The sequence below is a fragment of the Leopardus geoffroyi genome, chromosome B1 (genome assembly GCF_018350155.1).
Source record: "Leopardus geoffroyi isolate Oge1 chromosome B1, O.geoffroyi_Oge1_pat1.0, whole genome shotgun sequence".
Taxonomy (NCBI): Eukaryota; Metazoa; Chordata; class Mammalia; order Carnivora; family Felidae; genus Leopardus; species Leopardus geoffroyi.
This window is the reverse complement of record NC_059327.1, coordinates 26,911,689-26,921,265: the sequence shown is the minus strand read 5'-3', so window position 1 is coordinate 26,921,265 and position 9,577 is coordinate 26,911,689. Positions and strand designations below refer to the sequence as shown.

Below are 9,577 nucleotides of genomic sequence, written 5' to 3'. Positions count from 1 at the left end.
AAAAGAAGGCACAGTGACGGGAACCTGGTGTAGCCTGTACAGGGGCTTTAAGAAGACAATTTTTTTTTTTAAGTTTATTTATTTATTTTAGAGAGAGAGAAAAACTGTGAATGAGGGAGGAGCAGACAGAGAATCCCAAGCAGACTCCACACGGTCAGCACAGAGCCCGATGTGGGGCTCGAACCCACCAGCCACGAGATCATGACCTGAGCTGAAGTCAGACGTTTAACTGACTAAACCACCCAGGAAGCCCCAGAAGATGAGGTTTAAATATGGACGCCGGAAGAAAGAAATGCTTGCAGTTTATCCAGGGTATTTGCCTCTTTCTCCTGTGTTTTACTCACAATGTAACAGTCCCCTCAACTAGTTGGGAAATGTATGCGAACACAAAATGCTCAAAAAAAGAGACAAAATTTGCGAAAACAGGTGGTGGTCAGGGATGAGGGGAAGGGACGGCCCTGAGAATAATGGTAAACCCAGAAATTCCACTTCTGCGAATTTGTTCCAAGAAATAACTGGATAGATATATATGGGTAAGTGTATGTATCTTATCATTATTTATAATAGCAAAAAAAAAAAAAGAGAGAGAAAAAAGTATCAATGGGACATAAGGTAAATAAAGTGCGGTATATCCACAGGACAGAACGCTATGGAGCCATTTAAAAGCATTGTAAAAGCAACATGGTAAATTTACATTTGACACAGTCAGATGTCTAGAGCCTGGTAAGTTTAAAAAGCAAGCTGCAGGGGCACCTGGGTGGCTCCGTCGTTTAAGTGTCCAACTTCAGCTCAGGTCATGGTCTCGCGATTCGTGAGTTGAGTTCGAGCCCCACGTCAGGCTCTCTGCTGTCAGCACAGAGCCCGCTTCAGATCCTCTGTCTCCCTCTCTCTGATCCCCCTCCTCGCTTGTACTCTCTTAAAAATAAATATTTTTTTTTTTAAAAAAGCAAGTTGCAAATGGCACTTCTAGATTCCATGTTTTGGTTTTAAAAAACAGGCACATACGTGTGTGATCTAATGTTTCCCCCAAATGATTTATACATACTCTATTTGTGTAGAAAGGACAGGAAGAAATCACACTGAAATGTCAATGGTAGCTAGGAGGGGGTGGTGTCTTTATGATCTGAACCTTTATAATGAAACACATACATAACACGATCAATTTTCGTTCAAAAGAAAGCAAGGGCCTCTGTCCGGGCAGTCGGTGGGGCCCTCACATCTGTCTTCTGGAGCACACGTGTTGTGCAAGCCAGCTCACAGGATGATATGTGCCAGGGTCCCTCCTGATGCCTGGAAGGAAGTTCCCAGGATTCTGCTACTGTCCCCAGCTGCTTCACGGAACAGACTTGAAGATTAGTGATTTTGGTCACTCCTCAGAGGAAAATATAGGCAGCAAATGAGTCAGAGAAACCACATGTAAGGAAAAACAGACTAAGCCTCCCCCCAACCCCACCAAATACACTAATCTGAGTTTGGCTGTTTCCTGGGGTCAAGTTCAGAGTGATAAAAGAGAGAATCTGAAGATAACCTCTGTTTCAGTGCACGAAGCTTGGACAAAACAAAGCTTTATTTGAGGTAAAACAAACAGAAGAGGAGAAACTGATGTCTTGTGACATTTTCTGAGTCCATCATCTTCTTTTGCGTCCTTTCCACCCCCAGCTGTTTCAATTAAGACTCTCTCTGGTGGTGACATGTTATGGTTTCTGTCATTTCCCCAAAGACCCGGACAGGCAGATAACAACCTCTCCGGGCAGGTGAAGGACTGGGGGGAGGGGAGGGGGGGAGGGGAGAAGCATGGAGAAAAAAGACAACAAAGGAGGGAAAGAAGGAACAGGAAGAAAGCTGGCGAGCGAGAAAAGAGAAAGACTCATCCAGGACTCCACAGAGGAAAAGAAGGAAATGGAGTTGCCCTCCACACCCTCTGCCACAGACAAGATTCTCCTTTAAAAAATGTTTTCTGTATTATTTATTCATTTGAGGGAGAAAGAGAGAGAGACCAGTGGGGGAAGGGCAGAGAGAGAAGGGGACAGAGGATCCAAAGCGGGCTCTGTGCTGACAGCAGAGACCCTGACGCGGGGCTTAAACTCACGAACTGTGAGATCATGCCCCGAGCTGAAGTCGGACGCTTAACTGAGCCACCCAGGCGCTCAGACGTTCTCTTTCTGAGACAAGGCAAGGGGCGACGCAGTGGGCCCAGGTCGGGCCAGAGCCCCGGAGAGCTGGGCCGTGGACGCTACAGCATTAAAGGCTTTGGCAGAGCTCGGGGACTTCTCAGCACTTTCGTTGCTCAGGGACTTGCCACCTAAAGACCTTCACGTCTCTTGAGTCGGGGGGTGGGGGGTGAGGGTGGGGTCTGAGGCTCCAGTTTTTTACTCCTGATTTCCTCTCCTGCCATTTCCGCTTCCTGTTCCCACACACCACCTGAGGAAACATGGCTTCCTCCCTAAATGACTGGCCTGACCAGAGGCCTTATCCAGCCGGCTGACCCAATCGTGACTTTGTCTTATCAAAACTTAAAACTCAGTTTGTTTGTTTTTTTAAAATACTTTGGGGTGCCTGGGTGGCTCAGTCGGTTGAGTGTCTGACACTCGATTTTGGCTCAGGTCATGATCCCAGGGGGATGGAGCCCCGAGTTGGAGCATGGAGCCTGCTTGAGAGTCTCTCTCTCTCTCTCTCTCTCTCTCTCTCTCCCTCTCTCTCTCTCCCCTCTGCGCCTCTCCCCCATTTGCTCTCTCTCTCTCTCTAAAATAAAAGAAAAAAAAAGGTGCTTTAACAAACTTCAACTAACAGCTTATGAAAGCCAAACATTCGCACCACCATAGGCTACACTCTTGTGATGGAACTTTTATTGCCCCCTACTTTTACAGGAAGAGCCTAGCTCTCAGAGAAGTTAAGTACCTTACCCAAGATTACACCGCTCAGTGAGTATTAGAGCTGAGTTGAAATCCAAAATCCACAGTGTGTTCTGATATCTTTGGTGATGTCCCCAAATGTAAGAGATTAGACCCCTGGTCCATCCAAGAGCAGAAGTTCAGGGTTTTGTGTGTATTATTAAGGACATTTCATAATCAGGGCCAGGTTGCTGCGTAGCCCAAAGGTCATCCACCCCAAATGTTTCCAACCCCCTTAATAATCCAGGAAACTCTAGCACTCAAGATACATTTGGTCTGTTCTGAAATGCTTGGATCTTTTATCCTGAGCCGCCGTAGAATGGGTTCTAGGCCCCTGGCTGGCTTAGGGGCTGGTTGGCAGAGTCCCCACTGATGTTGAGGTAAGTGACCCAAGTTCCAGGCTCCAGCGTGTTCACTTGTGCACCCACTGCTTGAATCAGTGATCCTTTCGTTCATTTCAAAAGAACCCTTCGCCTCTTGAACCTCAGTTCCTGTTGTGTGCAAGGGGGGCCGGCCTTCTGAAGGCACAGCTCAGACGTGTGACAGCCCGTGGTTCTGAGCTCACCTGTGCCCTCCAGCTTCTGTTTTCCCCTTGTCTGGGTTCTAGTTTCCCCAGCCAGTCTGTTCCCGCATCCCCTTTACCATTTCTGTCTCTGTAGGAGGGTGTGGGATGGATTGCACCTGCTATCCAGTCCTTGGGGCCACGGGTACGGGCTCCTTCCCCAGACTGGGCAGTGCTTTCTTTCCCGAAGGTGACCTCATCAGATAAGATCTTTCACGGGTAATGGCATCGTCTGTGGGACTTGGGTGGTGGGCATCTGAGCATCTTTGATGAAAAACCCTTGGGAAAACATCTCCGAGGAAAACTTGGTGTCTCTCTTTTGCAATTTTCTCTTTATGTTATTTTCTACAAGGGCACATTTCTTTTTTTTTTTTTTAAGTTTTTATTTATTTATTGAGAGAGAAAGAGAAAAAAGAGAGAGAGAGCAGAGGATGGGCAGAGAGAGAGGGAGAAAGAATCCCAAGCAGGCTCAGCACAGTCAGTGCAGAGCTCGAAGTGACGCTCAAACTCATGAACCGTGAGATCGTGACCCTAACCGAAATCAAGAGTCGGACGCTTAACTGACTGAGCCGCCCAGGCACCCCTACAAGGGCACATTTCTGAAGGAAGAGTGGCAGTGCGACTTTGACCTCCCTTCATTTTCCTTAAAACTTAAGGAATGCCCCAGCTCCCCGTAACTCCCTGTATTGGGTGTCTCTGCTTCCTTTTCTACCCTGTCAAGTTGCTCTCTTTCCGTTCTTTGGATTCCTCCAAAGATAAGTGTGAGGGGACTAACATTTAGAAGCTCTATGTGCCAGCGAATGAACACACACACACACACACTTTTGTTTATTTTATACACATTATCTCCTTTAATCCCCACAGCAAACCCCTAGAGGGTATTGCTATCAATGTTTTACAGATGAGGAAGCTGAAATTGGGAGAGGTGGAGTAATTTGCCCTTGATCTCTGCTACATTGCCTGTAGGGTAATTACAAACACTTCAATAGCAACAGTGTGAGACTTGGCCAAGATCCCTCTGATCTATACCTTGGGAGCACCTAGCGAGTGAGTATTCCAGGACAGCAGTGGTCAACAGACTAAGTGCCCTAACCAAGAATCAATACCTTCAGAGGCAGTTACTTGGCATTTAAATTGCAGTATGTCACTGGACACTGAAGAGTTTATTAGTTAGCATAAGGGATGCCAGAAATATTTCTGTTGGTGATATGAATAGGTGATGTATTCTAAAATAGGTCATTGGTTAGAAATATGGTGCAGTCTCCAGTGCCATTGCATAAACGAGGCTTAAAATGTGGGCAAATCCAGCAGTTTAATGCCGAAGGGCATCCCAGTTGCTCCTGCGCTCCTCCAGTTCCCTGCGGACCTACCAGAAGGCATGGCCTGAACTCCTGAGCAGACCTCCCGTGCAAGGTCCTTGTCAGAGCACTACAAAATGGGTTGGGTGAACAGGTCATACACCTGCTACCGCCATGCTAATAAACGTTTGTACCCCTGGCAGAATTGAGCCTAAGACTGGCTTTCACTGTCACTTGGAACGCCGCTGTGGGGAAAGGGACATCAACTCGCTCGTCTCTGGTCTCCAGAGAACCCCCACCCCAGCTCTGCGAAGTGGTCCCTGCCACGTGCCGCACGATCGGACTGGCTTAGGCGCGGTCCGCAGTCATCCCGCAAAGAGTGAGGGGCAAGGCCAGAATGTGGGGCCAAGTCCATCTCCTTCAAAGCCCACGGGCCAGCTGCCTCTTAAAGAAAGGGTGAAGGCCAACGTGAGCAAACAGCCATTCAATACCAATAGTTCTGTCAGTCAACAAAGTAGGAAAAAAAAAATCCTCTTTATTGACTGAACTACCTTTAATCTGCAGGATCTTCCATTAAGTGAATCCTTAGAAATCCTACTTGAGTCCTAAGTTCTTTAAAGGTCAAGCTGCATATATAATCCACTTTAAGCCCTAACAGGAAATAAATGATGTTCGGCCTGAAGGATGTACTTAGAATATCTCATGTAAAATTCAGTACCAGGCCCGTAAGCGGGAGGGCCGCAGAGTGGAAACCACGGACACAAGTTTCTCAGTGTGCCTTTTCAAAAGGTCAAATTTATTTTAACTCTGGTGTCCCTGGGCCCGGCCAGGGAAATGCACTCTTCTCTTTCATGTGGTAAGACTCCAGGCTGCTGCTGTTTCAAGCAATCAGATTGTCCAGATTATCAACAAATACTTATTTTTAGACCTGAAAGGATGAGAATTTCCTATCCGTCCAGCATCCTGTGAAGGCAGTAGGGGCCTTGTTTGTGAGTATTATCAACAAGGATAGAAAGCAGAAAATCTTCCAGATCTGTTTCCATCCGCACTGACAGGTGACCGAAAGCATTTCCGAATCGGACCCAAAAAAAGAAAACATTGTGAGCAGGAAGGTCACCTCAGTGGGAATGAACAGTGAGCCGTGGTCTTTAAAACATTCGTCTTGGTTTTTGAAACACATGTGTTTAGTGCAAGAGATTGCGGTGAGCGTTCCCCCCGAATGCGTTTATAGTGGTGAGGCCAACAGGCTTACCTCAGGGCCTATGAACAGCCGGCTGCAGAACCAGAAGAATGAAGGAGTTTGGAATCCTGGTGTCCTCCCCAACCCCCACCCCCAATCCACTTACTTAACTTCGGTGCCGGTGGGTTCCAGGCCAAGTGTTAGAGTTGAGGCATCATACATAACAATCTCTAGATCCTTCTATACTAATCCTTTAAAAATGTTTTTTAAATGTTTATTTATTTTTGAGAGAGAGAGACGGAGACAGAGACAGAGCGTGAGCAGGGGAGGGGCAGAGAGAGACAGAGACCCAGAATCCAAAGCAGTCTCCAGGCTCCGAGCTGTCAGCACCAGAGCCCGAGGCGGGGCTCGAACTCATGAGCCGTGAGATCATGACCTGAGCCGAAGTCGGCCGCTTAGACTGAGCCACCCAGGTGCCCCTATACTAATCCTTTTGTGATAAAAGAGTCACACTGGGGCAGAGTTCCCAGTAAACCTTCTCTTCTCCACACTTCTCTTGAAACCTTTAGTTGCGGCCTGAGAAAGACTTGAAGTTTTTAATACTTGTCATCTAAGGAAATATATTTATCCCTGCATTGTAACAAATACACTGAAACACATTTTATACCCCCTTGTGAAACCAGCTTCCAAGCCACAGCCAAGCATCTGGTTTCCTGAAGAGCTGAATGGTCAGCGCCCCCGGCTTGGGTCACTGAACAGCTGTCCATCATCTGGCTTTGTTCGGTGCCTTTATGAAGATCTGAAAGCGTCAGCCTGAAGCAGCGGTCGAAGTGAGAGAGGCAGTGCTTCTGAGACCTGGGGGCTTCCCCGGGGTTCTCCAGGTGAATTTCTTGATCCCGAAGGGAGGAGTCCTGTGCTTGAGCCTGCCGGTACCTAAGAATAAAAGAGACAAGGAAGGGGGCCTAGGGACAAGAGCAAGAACCCAATCTGATTCTAACTTTACTCTGGAAACTCTTAACCCCCTCATCCTTATCTCCGGAGCCCTCTCCTGGACCGGTTTCCCCTGTTTGACACCGTTCCTTTGACTCTGTAGCCTGGAAGCTGTACCTTTCCGGGTAGCAAGGATGATGTGGAAGGTAGGATGACCCCACGGCAAGAAGACCCGACAGCCTATTTACTTCTTTTCCTTCATTCATATGTGTTCTGAACACTTGCCCTGTGCCGGGCTCTGTGCTTAGTTAGCACCGATGCTCTGGTAGGAACTAACACCCACATTTTTCTGGCTAACCTTCTGCCTTACTCCTAGGGGTCTAAAGTTGCCTTACACCTCACCTCTTGAACCGAGCTTGAAGAACTCTGTATCCTCCTTTGCCTTTCACCCAATCAGCAAAGACTTCCAGATTCAGCTGCTATATGTTCAAAATGCTGTCGGGGTGCACAGATGAATTAGGTAAGCATCCTGTCCTCATTGTCTAGGGGAGAAGATGCTCATATAAAAATAGAATGCCCATTTGGGTTGTTTCCAGTTTGGGACCATTATGAGAAAAGCTGCTATGAATATATTTATACAGTTCTTTTTATAGACATATGTTTTCATTTATCTTGGGTAAATATGTCATCCAAAGGTCCACTGTCAGGTGAATAGAGAAACTGTGGTATCGTCATCCAATGGAATATTACTCAGAAATAAAAAGGAATGAACTACCGGTATTTGCAACATCATGGAAGAATCCCAAACACGTTATGATGAGCAAAAGAAGCCGGGCACAAAAGAGTTCATTCTGTACGATTCTATTTATATAAAGTTCTAGAACAGGCAAAACTAATCTATTGTGAGAGAAATCAGGACAGTGGTTGCCTCTGGCAGGGGGGATTGACTGAAAGAGACACATGAGAGAAAATTCTGTATCTTGTCCTATCTGGGGTGATGGTTACACAGAAGTACGCAGTGGCCAAAACTTACCACACTGTACATTTCAAATCGCTGTCCTTTATTATATGTGGATTATATCTCAATAAATATTTAATTAAAAAGAAGAAACAAGTCTGCACAGGGTTTATTTGTGTCCAGAATAAAAAGTTAAAATGTGACCATTAGGTGTTAGTTACATAGGTATTTGTTGTTTGCGGTATTGTTTCTGTACTTTACCATATGCTTGAAAAATTTACAATAAAAAATCCTTTAAAAGTCCAAAGGCAAGAAATAGATATAGAATAACCAAACCATAGGGGTGCCTGGGTGGCTCAGTCAGTTAAGCATCTGACTCATGATTTCAGCTCAGGTCGTGACATCATGGTTCGTGGGTTCAAAGCCCTGCATGGGTCTCCGTGGTAGCAGTGTGGAGACTGCTTGGGATTCCCTCTCCCTCTCTCTCTGCCCCTCCCCTGCTCAAGCTCTCTCTCAAAAAATAAATAAACTTAAAAAAAAAAGAATAATCAAAGTTAGGAGGGATCTTAGGGTTCATTTAGCCGAACTTCCCATCTTGAACTTGGAACTTCTTAAAATGTCGCTGTTAGATGGTCTTCCAAGCTGGATTTGACACCCTCTGGAGCAGCAGATTCTAAAACCAAAATGATGATGGGGTGCCTGGGTGGCTCAGTTGGTTAAGTGTCTGACTTTGGCTCGGGTCATGATCTCACAGTTCGCGGGTTCAAGCCCCGCGTCAGGATCTGTGCTGACAGCTCAGAGCCTGGAGCCTGCTTTGGATTCCGTGTCTCCCTCTCTCTCTGCCCCTCCTCCGCTCACGCTGTGTCACTCTCTGCCTCTCAAAAATCAACGTAAAAAAACATTTTTTTTAACCCCAAATGATGAGTGAAGCATTCAGGAAGGTACAGAGATGGGGTGCTATGACAACCCAGAAGAACATAGCCCACTGTTCTCAGGAGCAGGCTCATTGGAGAGCCACCACTCTGAGCACTCACTCGGGGCCTCCACTGGAGGTGCAGTCATGAGCAAAAGCTGGCCACGTCGCCACGAGTGGCTGAGCTGTAGCCGCTGGGTTTGGCAGGCTTAAAGTTCTGGTTCTTTCCTCTCTGCTGAACACTCTGTCTCCAGCACTGATGGAGCTCCAGGGCTCCTGGCCGAGCTGGTCTGGAGGAAAGGGGAAAGGCCAGGAAGGAGACAGCCAAGTTGGAGTCAGACCTAACAAGGAGTCAGACCTGGGAGGCCAGGCTAGATGCAGGCAAATACTGAGAAGAACCACCTCCCTTCCCCTCTGGACTCGGGCAAGGTAAAGAGAACATTCTGGAAACTTCGGTCCAAAATATGAAGGGATTTTCTTCATGGCAACACTGATCACACGGCAGAAGGGTGGGGGCAGGCCAGCTACTCGACAGGCATCACAGTGCAGGTAAGTCGCTCAGCTAGCTGGACCCTCCTCTCTCCAGGCCTTCTCTGTCACTGGGGAAAGCAGGTTCCAAGGTCCCTGTCAGCCTCACTGGTTCTATGTCAACCTCTCCCTGTGCAGGATCAGGTCCGGGGACAAGCCTCTGATTAGCTTTCTTAATACTTAGGGGTCTAAAGTTGCCAGCGACAGAAAAGAACTCTGGATAATCTCAGCAAGAAAATGAATGTATTGGACAGATAGAGGGTAGCTTCCAGCACTCAATAATCAAGTTTGAAAAGGATAGGAATCAGAGCCATCTG

The 9,577-nt window shown here is 47.1% G+C and overlaps 1 long non-coding RNA gene across 1 annotated transcript; it reads right to left on the bottom strand.

The window, feature by feature from the left end:
- Positions 1–6,513: 6,513 nt before the first annotated feature.
- On the bottom strand, positions 6,514–8,188 carry LOC123582681. Its single transcript, XR_006704514.1, has 2 exons — positions 7,264–8,188; positions 6,514–6,864 (listed from the first exon to the last, which is right to left on the bottom strand). It is a non-coding gene; the product is annotated as an uncharacterized LOC123582681 (long non-coding RNA).
- Between the last annotated feature and the right edge of the window lie 1,389 nt (positions 8,189–9,577).